Source organism: Panthera leo, chromosome E1 (genome assembly GCF_018350215.1).
Source record: "Panthera leo isolate Ple1 chromosome E1, P.leo_Ple1_pat1.1, whole genome shotgun sequence".
Lineage (NCBI taxonomy): Eukaryota > Metazoa > Chordata > Mammalia > Carnivora > Felidae > Panthera > Panthera leo.
Window position 1 is genome coordinate 45,704,257 of NC_056692.1, and position 16,003 is coordinate 45,720,259.

General features: G+C 36.3%; 1 protein-coding gene and 1 non-coding gene across 12 annotated transcripts in view; one reads left to right on the forward strand and one right to left on the reverse strand.

Moving 5' to 3' along the window:
* TANC2 (tetratricopeptide repeat, ankyrin repeat and coiled-coil containing 2) overlaps window positions 1–16,003 on the forward strand; it is a 361,357-nt gene that overhangs the window by 166,860 nt on the left and 178,494 nt on the right. The window lies entirely within an intron of this gene.
* On the reverse strand, window positions 10,868–10,978 carry LOC122207420. Its single transcript, XR_006196841.1, has one exon. It is a non-coding gene; the product is annotated as a U6 spliceosomal RNA (small nuclear RNA).

A 16,003-nucleotide genomic window follows, 5' to 3' on the forward strand; every position in this document is an offset into this window, starting at 1 on the left:
GGAAATCTCTTCATGCTTTAATGTGGTACCCCATCACTGTTTAGGTCATCACTGTTTTTTTAATTATGGACACTGGCTCTTATCAGTTCCCATAGTGGATTGGCAGGATTTTATACTCTGTGTTTTATTTGCAGATATAAATCTTGATAATTGGCACTTTGCAGGCATCTTGATATCTGAAGATATTCAGTTAGACTTCTGAATCCAATCTTACATTATCTGCGTTCTGCATGTAACTGCCCTAGGCAGGATGGCTTAGCTCTACTAGTAACAGTAGAAGCTTTCTTAACTGACCTTCCCTTAACTACTTGCAGGATTAATTAATGTTCTCCATTCCCCTTTAGACACCTACTGACTGTTGTTAGGATGAGGTGGATATTACAGGCAGTTGGCCACCTTCTTACTTACCCAGTTACTTCTGTTACCTTATGGTGGCATGCGCTTACTTAAAGGCAGTTAAATTAATGATATTATAACTAAATTTTTATATATTAGCTAATGAAATATGAATGCAACAAAGAGGGCATTTGTAATGGTAACGTTTTAGGAAAACTATGTTAAAAATTTTGGAAAAAATCAATTAAAATGTCAACAAAGGTAATTCGATTTTTAAAAAAGCTGTAATGAATTAGGATAAAAACACTGAGGGGGATAAGATTGACGGTTTTTAAGGGTACAAACTTGTGATGAGTAGTAAATAAGCCATAGAAATCTAATTACAATATAATGAATATCAACAATGATTTATAATTATGTGATAAATATTGCTGTATCAGGATTTTATTATATAGAAATATATCAAAGCAACATGCTATATACTTTAAATTCATACAGTGTTACATGCCAAATTTATTCAGTTAAAAACATTTTAAAAATCTATCTATACTTAGGTTGTCTAAATTTGTTTTATTTTAAAGACGGGCATCTAGGTGGCTCCGTCGGTTGGGCGTCTGACTTCAGCTCAGGTCACGATCTTGTGGTTTGTGGGTTCGAGCCCCGCATCGGTCTCTGTGCTGACAGCTCGGAGCCTGGAGCCTGCTTCGGCTCCAGGGAGTCTCCTTCTGTCTCTGCCCCACCCCGCTCAAGTTTTGTCTCTGTCTCTCTCAAAAATAAACAAACATTAAAAAAAATTTTTTTTTAAAGAAAATGAATAGACTCTGCATTTTACAATAGTTTATCCAGAAAGACAAATTGGAATTCATATTCAAACAGAAAGGCTTTGGCTTTATATCAGAAGTTTGGTGAATAAATGTACATTTATATTTTAAGTTAAAGAGTTTCATACATATATCATTTTTTGTCTTTTCCCCACTTCTTCCAAAAGGTTTTTAAACTGATCAACTGCTAACTAGTTGCTATCAGTATAGGATAGGAAGACTTCTAGTGTATATTAGCATCATGTTTTTTCCATAGTCCTTTTTTGAGAAGAGAATCCATAGGAATCATAGGATTTGAGAGAATCCATAGATTAGTATGGAATAGGCCTGGTTTAATCTGTATAGAACTTAGGTCCAAATTTAATTGTGAATGGGGATTTGTGTTTAGTAACATGTCACCCCTATCCACTGAGCCTAAATGCCCTCTATCAAACTAGACAGTCGTGTAAAAAGAGTACTCTGTTCCTTGGGGTCGAGGTGCATACCTAAGGTAGTTTACAGAAGTGGTTAAATTCCTGGACCTTGTAGTAAGACATATAAAGTTCATTTTCGAGCATTACCACTCATCGGCTGTGGGACTTTTTACAAGTTATTCCTACTCTTCCAGTTTCCGTTTCATTGTTCTTAAGATGTGCATAATAAGAGTTACTGCCTCATAAGAAAGTTATGAGGATAAGCAAACAATGTCTGTCAAGTGCTTTGCATTGTGTGGCCTATAGTGAGCATGGAATATTACCTACGCTATGCCATTCGTATATGCTCACAGTTAGACCTACAAATTTTAAGTGATCTTTATTACTAATAACGTGAGTAATTTTGAAAACTCTTATAAAAACTGTGATAGAGCTACTAAACCTGAAGTAGACCTATGTACAGAAACACATAACCACTAAGAACAAGAGAGTTAGCTTTGTATCTGCCTGTTGTCATTAGTGCAGTTAAATCGAAAAAATAAATTATAGTCACCACCTTCTATTTCCCTTATAGTAATACTATTATATGTCTACACAGTTATAAACTAGGAAATACAATTAGGAAAGCTATTTATATTTCTCCTTCAATATTTAGGTTGTTTCTTTCATCTTTTTTTTAAGTTTATTTATTTATTTTGAGAGAGAGAGCAGGGGAGGGGCAGAGAGAGAAAGAGAGAGAATCCCAAGCAGGCTCTGTGCTGTCAGCATAGAGCCCAGTGAGGAGCTCTATCTCATAAAATGTGATACCATGACCTGAGCCGAAATCAAGATTCAGATGCTTAACCAGCTGAACTACCCAGGTGCCCCAGTTGTTTCTTTCATCTTAACCATTTTATTTTTCTCATTAGGTAGCACCATAAAAAGATTTATTATCTTTTGTTAGCTGTTTTTTAATTCCTGTCTTAAAAGGAGTCAGTATTGACAATTACTTTATAAATCTATTAATTCACTGTTTACATTTCAGGGGACATGGCCTGACCTAATTTATAATTTGAATCTATATAATAATAAGGTGTTTTATTGTGGATATTATTACCAAGCAATTCTACATGTATTTATAAAGAGCAAAATATTTTTTTTCTTGCCATGAGGCTTCCCTGAGAATTTGAAGCTCTGATTTAGTACATTTGAAATTGTATTAAAACTCCAAATTTAGAACTACTTGTTGTAATATATATACCTCCCTGCAGCCTACACTGAGATGCACAAACTCCACTAAAATCTATGAATAATTAATAATCAGTTTCTTTTTTAGAAATCTAAAAACAAAACAGATTAACTTTTTATTCCTTCACAGTTGTGGGAAAATGAATTTAGCAAAGTTTACAATTTAGACAGCATCAACAAAGAGTAAGCTTCAGGGAATTAAAGCTGAGAAACATGGAGCAGATCAGAAGACACAAAATACTGATTGGAATTTAAAATCCCAGGAGAGGTTTTTCAAGAAATGTGACTAAATAGAATTTACTTAAAACAGCTCTAACCAAACTGCTAAGGAATATGTTGTGTTATAGCAGTAGGAATATAAGACTGATTCTCCACTGTGCTTTTTTAGCTCATAGCACAATTTGACAAAGTAGAATGTTTAAAAGCAAGAAGAATGTAATTACTGCTACATAATGTGCAGATTAAAATTGATCATAATAGAGATCTAGACTAAAAAGATTGCTGCTAAGTCTGTGGCAATAATGGTTGAAGATACATAACATAAAAGCTGTTGGGGGAGAAGGAAAATATCAGGATCGTCTGTCGGCTGGGTGTATATTTTGGTTTTTCTTTGTGAACAATCCCTTCTCCACCCCATGAAAAAAGGGAAGGGAAGGATTAAACATTTATCTCTTACCAAATACCACATCGTCATTACTTTTTCAGAGAAAATTTCTCATTTTGTTTTTTTCTGTTTGCATCAGTTGTGTGGATTTGTGTGTGAATTGGTTTTCACCACAGGACTGATCCAAATATCCAGTATTAATGGATGTTCAAGTCAAGTGTAAGCAACTTATTTTCAAGACGTTTTCTGTGACATTATTCCACAGCTTTCAAATTTTGAAGGAACTTTGGAGATCATCTAGTTTAGAGTACGGTCTGTGGATTGGCACCAAGAGCATCACCTGGAGATATTTTGGAAGTGCAGATTCTTGGGCCCCCCACCAAACTACTGTATCAGAAACTTGAGGATGGAGTCCACCAATCTGCACTTCAACAAGCCCTCTAAGTGACTCTGATGCATGCTACAGTCTGACATTGACTTATCTAGACAACCCAGCTTCTTGGGAAGGTATTTTTCACCAGCTTGTTTCAAATAGAATTACACACTACTTGCTTTTGATATCAATTGGAAGGGGAACCGCAGGCAGTAGGTACCTTTGTGTTCTATCTAGAACAAAATGGCTATACTACGTAGATGAAGCTGCCTGGCTATTCTCTCTGTAGTTGAACAGACTGGGTATAAAGTTTAGGGGGCAAACAAAGTACGCTTTGGCCAGAGTTTGGCTGTAAAATGGATTTGCCTTGTAGGGAAGGACTGCAAAGTTCTTAATTACTTGAGCCTGCTTTACTTTAGAATTGGTAGGGAGTAACTGGACTTCCCATAAGAAAAGAAACAAAGAGACATATCACTATTACCATAGGGGAAAGCAGAGACTTAGGTGACATTACCACCAGCATTTGACTCCATTAAGCCTCTTAAAGCTGAAAGTTTGGCACTTCTTTCTCAGTGAACAGGGCGACCTGTTATCGCTGTAGCTGATTTTATTCTTTCTTGTGTCAAAGAAAGGAAGGGAACCAAACATTAAAAGCTTAAAAAGGTTGATGACTGTTGGTCAAAAGTGACACCTTTTTTTTCTATCTTTTTCATTCTCTTTGTACCCTATGTATTATTTTCAGTTATCCTGAGATTAATATAATTTTTAAATGGACACTTACTCGACTTTAGTACACCTCATAATACAGATTGTGCTATGAAAATGTTACTATAACTTGCTCATTAAAAATTCTATTACTTATTTGAGAATAAGATAAAAGTGACTTCCTGGTAATGTTTATTATTAATAGCTATACTGCACTGACCATTTATGACAATAGCAAACTTTTTCTCAATGTAGATAATTTAGGCTTTGTTGGCTAACAGGTAAAATCAAGAATATTATGTAGGTATTTATATAACCACTTAAAATAACTTCTTGAAAAATTTAAAAGCCATTTTTAATTCATGGATCATAAAAAGTTAGATGGCCAGATTTGGCCCACAAGCCATATGACTTATGATATAGAGAGGATCCTTAGATATTCACCCTTCAAATTTTGAGATGGTATAAGTCAATGATTGTATCATATATTAATTATGCATTTCCACATAATACGGTTAACATAATAAACTTGATTAATAAATTCTTTTTCTCCAGAACACTTAAAAAATATAAACATTAGTCCCTCTTTAAATTACCAAACATACCAAATTGCAGAGTTTAATTTTGTGATATTTTACATTAATGGGAAATCAGGAAAATTGGTTCTTGGAGGCTCTTCAAGATAACTTTTGAATACTGTGAAAGTATTATAGAAAGATTTGTAAATTTACATCAATTCATAAAGAAATTGTGGTTTATATACACAATGGAATACTACGTGGCAATGAGAAAAAATGAAATATGGCCTTTTGTAGCAACATGGATGGAACTGGAGAGTGTGATGCTAAGTGAAATAAGCCATACAGAGAAAGACAGATACCATATGGTTTCACTCTTATGTGGATCCTGAGAAACATAACAGAAACCCATGGGGGAGGGGAAGGAAAAAAAAAAAAAAAAAGAGGTTAGAGTGGGAGAGAGCCAAAGCATAAGAGACTGTTAAAAACTGAGAACAAACTGAGGGTTGATGGGGGGTGGGAGGGAGGGCAGGGTGGGTGATGGGTATTGAGGAGGGCACCTTTTGGGATGAGCACTGGGTGTTGTATGGAAACCAATTTGACAGTAAATTTCATATATTAAAAAATAAATAAATAAATAAATAAATAAATAAATAAATAAATAAATTTCTTTATTAAAAAAATTTACATCAATTCATAAATAATAAATTCTTAAGAAATTGCTAGTGAGAGAAGAGGGGGAAAAAAAGAAAATACATGATAATATGAAGAGAAACTGGCTGTGTTTTATGAATATGTAGAAAAGTCAGCAGTTTGGAATCATGGAGTATTCAGGATTTCAGAACCTAAGTTACAATATCTTATTGCCCAGGAGGAGAGAGGTTTGGTGGACTCTTCTTTGTAGTATTTTGGAAAAATAACCCAGCATGAACCATTTACTTCAGCCAAATAGTATAGGGGCAAAATATGCATAAACAGGTGGCTAGGGCTAGACCTAACAATAAGTCATGAAAGGAAGTCTAGTTACTTGAGAAGAATGTGCTTTTAGAAGATCTGTCTGCCCATTCTTTCTTCTAGGTGATCTAATACATGCCCATGACTTGGAAATATCTTACGCTGATGTGAAGAACTCAGAACTCTCTTTTATGAGCTCCCAGTATTAACCAGTAAATCCAGCTGTCTTGTTGACAACTCCGCATAGATCAGGTTAAGGACTAGGTTTTGAGAAAGAGAAAAAGCCAGTTTTGATGCCTATCATAATGTCTTACATGTTAAAGCCGTCTGGGTGGCTCAGTAGTTAAGCATCCACCTCTTGATTTCAGCTCAGGTCATGATATCATGGTCCTGAGATTGAGCCCTGAGTTGGGTTCCATGCTGGGCGTGGAGCCTGCTTGAGGTTTTCTCTCTCTCTGTCCCTCTGCCCCTCCCCTGCTTTCGTGGGCATGCTCACACTCTCTTTCTTTCTCTCTTTATCTCAATCTCTCTCTCTCTCTGTAAAAAAAAGTAAAAATAAAGTTAGCCAAGGGCCGACTGAGTGGCTCCGTTATTTGAGCGTCCAACTCTTGATTTTGGCTCAGGTTATGATCTCGTGGTTCATGGGATTGAGCCCCCTTTGGGCTCTGCACTGACAGTGTGGAGCCTGCTTGGGATTCTCTTTGTCCCTCTCTGCCCCTCCCCTGTTCTCTCTTTCAAAATAAATATGTAAACTTTAAAAACTTAAAAAAAAATAGTTACCCAATAAATACTTAATGACTTAAAATTTTTCTAATGGGAGAAGCATTTGCTCTCTAATAGGTTTGTGTGTGTGTGTTTTAATGAAAAGTCAAAGTGTACAGAAAGGCTTAAAATGAAAAGCTATAGTCCCTAGCCTTACCCTTTCTCATTGCTAATTCCACTCCTCTAGGGGACAGTCACTTAAACACTTTTGGCTATTTCTTTTGGTAGTTAACACCATGTCTTTAGATTAGCATGCTTCTGCTGACATTTATTGATTAGTTTTAAAACATCTAATGAAACAGTAACTTTATTTGCACTGCTTCCGCCTTTCCTCCCAAATAACTATGTCTCTGTTTTTTATTTTATTGATTATAGCCATAAATGGTTTATTGTTCACTTCTGTATTTCTTTTTTTTAATGTATGTTGGGAGACAGCACAAGTGGGGGAGGAGCAGAGAGAGAGGGAGACAGAGGATCCGAAGTGGGTTCTGTGCTGATAGCAGTGAGCCTGATGCGGGGCTCAAACTCATGAACGTGAGATTATGACCTGAGTCAAAGTTGGATGCTCATCCGACTGAGCCACCCAGCCATCCCTATTTCTATATGTCGTGTTCCATTAGGTATAAGGCACTACTTGATTTCCACTTTGTAAGAATATGTTAACACCCCTGCCCTACCTATCTTGCTTATCTCGGGCTGCTTTCAAGATTTTCTCTTTTTCTTTGGTTTTTAGCAGTTTGAGTACGATGAGCCTAATTTGTTTCTGTTCTATTTATCCTGAACTCCTCGATTATGAAACAGATATGAGATATTTAGCCAATATTTCTTGAAAAATTTTATCTGCCTCGTTTCTCTTCTTCTGAGACTCTAATTACATATATGTTAAACCTTTGGATATCACCTCACAGGTCCGGAGGTGTTTTTTGTTTGTTTTGTTTTTGTTTTTATTTTATTTTAAATATTTTTTAATGTTTATTTTTGAGAGATAGAGAAATAGAATGTGAGCAGGAGAGGGGCAGAGAGAGAGGAAAACACAGAATCTGAAGCAGGCTCCAGGCTCTGCGCTGTAGGCACAGAGCCCAATGTGAGGCTCAAACTCACAAACTGCGAGATCATGACCTGAGCCAAAGTCATTTGCTTAACCTACTGAGCCACCCACGTGCCCCAGTTTTGGTTTTTGTGTTTAATCCTTGTTCTCTGTGGTCTTCAGATTGGGTAATTTTCATTCATTTATCTTCAAATTCACTGACTCTTCTGTCATTTTAAACTTTTCAATTTACTATATACTGTGTGTGTGTGTGTGTGTGTGTGTGTGTGTGTGTGTGTGTGTGTGTGTATACATACATATATGTACATACTATTTACTGTCATTTAAATTGTCATGTTTAAACATTTAAATACTGTTAGACCTATTCCGTGACTTTTAATTTTAGCTATTATGTTATTCAGTTCTAGAATTTGCATTTGGTTCTTTTTTACAGTTTCTGTAAAATCAGAGATTTTCTTGCCTTTTTTTAATTAAGATTATATATTCCTTTACTTCTCTGAAAATCATTATAATAGCTGCTTTAAGTTTTTTATCTGCTGATTACAGTATCTACAGTATTGCAGGGTTGGTCTCCATCTTTTCACTTGATAATGGGTCCTATTTTCTGGGTTCTTCATGTGATGAGTAATTCTGTGTCCTAAACATTTCATTTAGTAGATATTCTGGATTTTGTCATATTCCTTCAAAGAGCATCACTAATTTTTTTTCTTTTAGCAAGCAATTAACTTGGTTTGATTTAATGGAAAACTCTATCTTTTGGGCATCAGTTGAGTTCAGTTCAATTGTTTTATACTTAGCCAGTCTGTCCCATACAATGCATGGTTCAGCAATTAGCCAGAGGTTTGAGCAGAGTTTACACACAGAATTTTGGCTGCCTCCTTACAGCGCACACTCTCTCTCTTTCTCTCTCTCTTTTTTCTGGAAATCCTCTTCCCCTAACTTTTCAGTGACTGCTATTCCTACAAGCTCTGTCTTTTGATACTTTAGAGTAGAAAAACTGTTGGTTTTCTATTGGAGTTTTATTGACCCCATGCAGTGCTGTGGTCTGTTTTTAACCCAGAAGCTAAAAAATAAAAATAAAAATAATTTTTTAAAGAGAAACTCATCCAAATCTGTTTTTTGTTTGTTTTTGTGTTGTGTTTTTGTTTGTTTTGTTTTTTGTTTTTTGCAATTGTTAGCTCTCTTCCAGACTGTATTATGTTTAATCTCCAGGGCCTTGAGATAGTTGCTTTTTGTCCGTTGTCCAGAATTTAAAGTCACTCTGTGAGAGGGCCCATCTAGAAGAAGCTTACTTGGGTATACAGAAGCAGAACCTCCCTGGTAGGATTTTGAGATTTTTGTCTTCCACAATATTGAAAGTTTCCCAAGTTATTTGTTTCTAATCATAGAAATATTATCCATTGGGGAGCTGACATTTAGCTTTAGGACGAAATTCTATAAAAACTGACTTTAGTGTTCTTTTCCTTACACTTGTTCTTCCATGCCTATATGTAATTCTGCTTTCTCTTTTCTACACATCCAGTGAGGTACATTATTAACATGACAGAAATTGTATGGAAAATGGATAGACTCTTAAGCAACACTGCTTCTGCCTCCATCTAACTGCCAGCCTTTTTTTTTTTCAAATCTTAAAGAACGTAATGTGGTGAATAGAACAATATGTTTTATTAGTTTAAAAACCAGGAGTGGGAGGAGACTTATAAAACCCCTAAGAAAAGAAAGACCTCTAAGCTAAGTCGGTGTCTACTTTTGCATATTTATAGATAACCTTCTGATGTGCAACCAAAAAGTAATGCAAACAGTTTATTTCTTTTTGTATTAAGGGAAGTCAGAATAAAAATTTCTGCTTTGATCTCTAACTCAGTGACTTGCCTGGTGGTGTGATAGTTCTGTCCTCCAGTTAACCCATGATCTACTTTCCATCAGACTAAGCAACTCATCTTTCCATACAGCTTCTTGTGTATGACCAGATGACTAATCAGCATGTTTTCAGCCATTATTGAAAACTGGTGCAAAATGGAAAACATCATTATATGTCATTCTCAAAACACTGTTCTCAGATGGTTATTCTTTTTTTAATGTTTATTTATTTATTTTGAGAGAGAGAGAAAGCGAGCAGGGGAGGAGCAGAGAGAGAAAGACTCTTAAGCAGGCTCCACGCTGCCAGTGCAGAGCCCGACATGGACTCAAACTCACAAACCGTGAGATCATGATCTGAGCTGAAACCAAAGAATCCATTGCCCAACTGAATGAGCCACCCTGGCATCTCTGAGATGACTATTCTATAGTCCTTGTCTTCAAGGAGCTTAGAATCTGGTAGACAAAAATAATAGAGGATAACAGAATTTAAACTTGAAATTTAAACCAGAATCTTGGACCCAATGTCATACAACATACTTTTAATTCAGTTTGTAAAACATTCAGAAACTAACCACCAGGTTTCTCATACTATAAGCACTTCTTCAACTTACTGTACCTTTCAACATCATACATACAAGAGGAACTGTACTAGTACTCTTGGGATAATACATATTCCACTAAAGAGAGTAACTTCATCTGTTAAATAAGAGCTATCCTTTTGGGTGCAGGGAGATAAGGAGGCAGAACTGAGGCAAGAAACGTGAGTAGATTACTTCTTGAAGTTTGAGGTCATAAATCACTGCCTCTAGATGCCGAACATTCTGGTCAGCATCTTGAAATTCACTTTGTCCATCTCCATGTTCCTCCATTGCCTATCACATCATCACCATCATCATCATATACTAATAACCACATCATCATCTAGTAGTGAGCACATTCTGTGAGCAAGGCACTATGCTCATTGTGTTACAAAGATGAGTTCATTTAAATCTTTACAATATCCTTGAGAGTTAAGTGGCATATTATCATTATGATTGCACAGACCACTTAGTTTAGAGATGTTCAAAGGTCTGTTGTGTGCATTGTGGTTGATCCATGAGTCTAAGATCCATATTTTAGTTTCATCTCCAGGGATAGCTCAGTCTATGTCCTTGAGTCGCACATTATGCTTCAGCTGCCTATTTCTAAAGGATAATAAATATTAATATCTTCCATTTTAGCCTTATATACACATTACTCTTTTATTTTTTTTATGTAATGTTTCGCAAATTTGCGTATCATCCTTGCACAGGGGCCACATCCTAATCTTCTCTGTATGGTTCCAAGTTTTTAATATATGTGCTGGCAAAGCGAGCACTACACATTACTCTTTAAATGTAATCCTCAGGGCACCTGGGAGGCTCAGTCGGTTAAGCATCTGACTCCTGATTTCAGCTCAGGTCATGACTTCACGAAACCATGAGATTGAGCCCTGCGTGGGGGCTCTGCATTTACCTAGCAGAGCCTGCTTGGGATTCTCTCTCTCTCTGCCCCTCCCCCACTCATATTCACTCTCTTTCTCTCTCAAAATACATGAATTAAAAAAATAAATATAAATGTAATCCTCATAACAACTCCTAAGAGATTGTGGCCCACACTTTAAAGATGCAGAATCTGGGGCCCCTGGGTGACTCAGTCAGTTAAGCATCCGACTCTTGATCTCTCAGCTCAAGTCTTCACCTCGGGATCATGAGTTCAAGCCCTGCATTGGGCTCCGCACTGGATATGAAGCCTATTTTAAAATAAATAAAATTAAAATTAAAATTAAAATTAAAAAAAAAAGATGCAGAATCCAAGCTTGGAAAAGTTGAATAATTTGTTCAAGACCACATAATATAGGTAGTGTGATGCGAGTCTCACTTGAAAGACCTCTTTTAATCACTGTGTTCTTTTCTTTATGCTACTATTTCTTTCCCCCTACTTTCTCATAGACATAGGTAAAAAGATATGAATTATAGATGTAATATTTCTGTCTCAAAGATACTAAAGAAAAAATATTTTTTCCTCTAATTTACAAGAGATAAGGTCATATCTACGAATTTTAGGAATATTTACATCTAACCTCATACCTTATAGTCCTACCACGTGTCTGCTCTGTTATTGCATAAATTGCATATATAAATATGTATATTTTTAGTTACCTTTTACATTTTTTAGGAGAGGAGAGTCATTTAACAAGGGAAAAACTGTGGCTAACATTCAGATTCATGTTAGTGATGCTGCTGTTCTCAGGCATCATACTTTCTCTGTTCATGTAAAATGTTGCTCAGTGAGTTCACTTGCCACTCTTAGGATCTAAGTGTCCCTTCAAAGGCCATATTTTATTTTATTTTCTTAAAATTAATTATTTATTTACTTATTTTAAGAGAGACAGAGCATGAACTGGGGAGGGGCAGAAAGAGAGGGAGAATCCCAAGCAGATTTTTTGCCACCAGTGTAGAGCCCAACGCTGGGCTTGATTGAACCCACGAAACTGTGAGATCATTACCTGAACCAAAATCAAGTTGTGGATGCTTAAGGGACTGAGCTACCCAGGCGCCCCTTGAAGGCCATATTTTAAAAAGAGAAGTCAGGGGCTCCTGGGCAGTTCAGTGGGTTAAACGTCTGACTTTGGCTTGGGTCATGAACTCGAGGCTGGTGGGTTTAAGCCCCATATCAGGCTCTGTGCTGACAGCTCAGAGCCTGGAGCCTGCTTTGGATCCTGTGTCTCTGTCTCTCTCTGCCCCCTCCCCTGCTCATGCTCTGCCTCTCTCTCTCTCTCTCTGTCAAAAATAAATAAACACTAAAAAAAAGAAGTCATTAGTCATTTTTAGCTGTTTTTTGTTAGCATTAATATTTTATAGAAAATAAAATAATCGGAAAGGCCATAATGCTTTGAAACTTGAACAGAAGTAGGATTCTGATAATTTTTGGCTGCATTATTTTTGCTTCTTGTATTTTCCAATTTTCCTATGATAAAACATGTTTGTGTAATATTTTAAATTTAAATATAGTTATATTCCATAACTACTTTAAAATTCAGAGGTTGTGGGGCACTTGGCAGGCTTAGTTAGTAGAGCATGCAGCTCTTAATCTCGGGGTTGTGAGTTCGAGCCTCATGTTGGGTATAGAGATTACTTACATAAATAAACTTTAAAAAAATTCAGAAGTTTGCCTGACAAATGTATAGAATTGCTTATATCAGTAAACCAGTAATCACGCATAAGCCAGCATAGCAAAATTTTGAAATTTGGAACTCCTTTTTATATTATCAAAAACCTAGTGCTTCTTCAGATTTATAGAAATGAAATCTGGTATCCCTGATATTTGAGTATTGTGTTGGCATATTTATTTATTTATTTTTAAATGTTTATTTATTTTTGAGAGAAAGAGAGACAGAATGCAAGCTGGGGAGGGGCAGAGACAGAAGGAGACACAGAATCTGAAGCAGGCTCCAGGCCCTGAGTTGTCAGCACAGAGCTCGACGCAGGGCTCGAACTCACAGACTGTGAGATCGTGACCTGAGCCGAAGTCGGACACTCAACCAACTGAGCCACCTAGGTGCCCCTGTGTTAGCATATTTAAAAGGCTTTTCTGAACTCAAATTATTGATTTGTATATGCAAAATACAATATTACTAAATATTAAAATAGGTAATTGACATCCATATTGCCTTATTTTATCGCATATACCTTGAGTTTGCCATTCACTGAAATAATGTTTACACCATGAGTTGTAAGGTACAGTAATTTGCCTTTTTCTAATCATGTGTATGGGTAAACGAAGACTTAAATCCCAATTTCTTCTTGAAATGAGAATTTCTATTTAATTTATTCAAAATTGGTTGAAGTATGTCTTATAGTAATGTCCTAAAAGTTGTTGTGATCATTTTTGGAGTAACCATTTCTTTGGAGCATCATGTTGTCTCCATATTTATTGCTTGTATGGTCTGTCTGTATATCAATGTGTCTAGTATATCCTTTTGTGTAGCACAACATAGTTGCATAAAAATAGAAATTACATGGGAGGTTCAGACGTACTCTTGAGTTACCTTGGATACAGCTTAGAATCACCTATTTTCTTAGGTCTTCAGCATTAAATGGATGAAGGACACATATCGTGTACCTCCAAAGTATATGGATAAACATAACTAGTTAAGTCATTTAACAAATAATAGTATTTGCTCTGTGCCCTGCACTACTCTAAGCATTACTAAGACCGCAGCCATACATGAGACAAAGGTTCTGCCTTTTGTTAGCCACATTGTGAATGATAAACATCTGGAAAATGCAAATTAAAACAGCATGAGATACTTCTTCTTCCCACTATGATGGTGTAACCAGTCCTGGACTTGCCCTCCCACTAGAAAAAGCTGTTTTCAGACACTGGACAGTTGACAGTATGATAATGTGATCCCTGAAAGGAAGGTGGAGGGGACTAGGTGAACCCTGGCTTTTATCCTAAATGGGATAACTCAAACAGAGAATGATAGTCTTACTGACCTGAGGAAACAGATCAGAAATTTGGGGAAGCCAAGGCAACTGAAATTTACAGAGTACTGAAGAATAGGAAGCTAGCAGGAAGGGAACTACAAAATTCTGCAGAGGGGTCCTTTTGAATTGTTAACTTAATACTGAGTTGCACATAGGTGGGGTGAAGTTCCATGAGGCTGGAGAAAGAATAAATACCAGGGAGCTATAAACTGAATAATTCCTAGAGTTCCCACAGGAATGGGAGATTCTTGTTAAAAACCTGGAGCGTTCAGTAGAGATCCAAGAAGGTACACACTTTGATAGTAAGGCGAAGCTAGCAGTAGAGTAAAAAGCTACTCCAGACCTCCCTAAACAAAGCTTTAAGAAAAAGGCTTAAAAGGATCAGACTGATCTACCAGTGACTTAAATGCCTTGGTTCAGAAAGCAGCTGCGTAGCCTTCCTGACATTGACTTCCTCTGTTAATGCATCCTTCAAATATCCCTGAATGTGGAAGAGCTTGTACACAGCCTAAGTGTCTTCTAGTGTTTCCCTTTTAACACAACTATATTCTTAACATATTTTGTTGAATATTTTTTATGGAAAATAAACCAGTCATTAAAGCTAGAAATTAAATGATTATAGTGTGATTATAATGATGATGATTTATATGTTTGTTTTATGAAAGTCTGAGTCTTTCAGGTGATTTATAGTGTGATTAACATTTATAATATCCATGAGTGCTTTTTAAAACTCACTTTTAAAATCATTTGTTTTATTAAAACTCTTATTTGTAATGCTTGCCTTTGCTTTGATTTTCTACTGTATACTGTTCATTTAGCAAATAATTATTAACCAGCTACCATATACAGACAGTATTCTAGGCACTATAATCTAAAGCATTATATTTGAATGAAAAAAAATATATAGATTTAGGCTAACTTTTGGTGACATATGTTCAGCTTATTTAAAAGAAAGAAGGCTAAATTTACACAGAATTTGCTGCTTTGTTCATTAGTTCTGTATCTTTCATGAATTTCCAAGCTATGATGTAGAATATAGCAAAGAATAATATGTTTTCACCAAAATTTATTCCCTTTCCTCCGCACACAAGTAAACTATATAGCCCAGCCTTTTGTGCAGGTAGGTGTGTTACGTGACTGAATTTTGAACAATAAGAATATAAATAATGTATACAAATTCCAGCTGGCTATAAAACCTTCACATATACAATTCTTCCCCCCTTTGACCTCTGACCTCTGGTTTTTAGCTTGATGTGGAGAACCCACAAGAAAACTTGAGGCTTATCTTAGGATAAGGAGCTTCCTACTGAACACCCATATTGAGTGAGAACTCTATCGTGTTGTATTAAGCCACTGAGATTTTAGTTCTTGGCCTACCCTGTATAAGGAGGAAACATGATTGTACTGTGACTGTGTGGTGTATGTATGGGAGAGGACGGTTTTTACAAATACGTGAGTTGAGAGACTTGGGTCTTTCTCAACCAGTGTGTTGTGTACACCAGTTCGTTAAGACGAAAACACTGCTCTCTTCCTTTTGGTTCTGTTGCTGGCTCTTGTTCTTGAACCATTGGAAGGGCTGCTTTAATCTATATACTCTTAGATCCTATCTCGATCTCCCTATCAATCTGTATCCTTTCTTCCATCTCCCTGAAATAAAATACTTTCTCCCCTTCTCCATCTTTTCCACCTTTCCTTTTCTCTTTTCTAAATAATCAGGGGCAAATGTTGTTCAAGGTTTTCTTTCTGCGCCATGTTTGATGAAGAGCATGATGAGACACCCTTCACATACTTGGAAGTGTGGTACACAATTTAGAAACTATGCCTGTTAGAACCCACTAAGCACCCATCACATGTAAGCACGACCTCTTGAT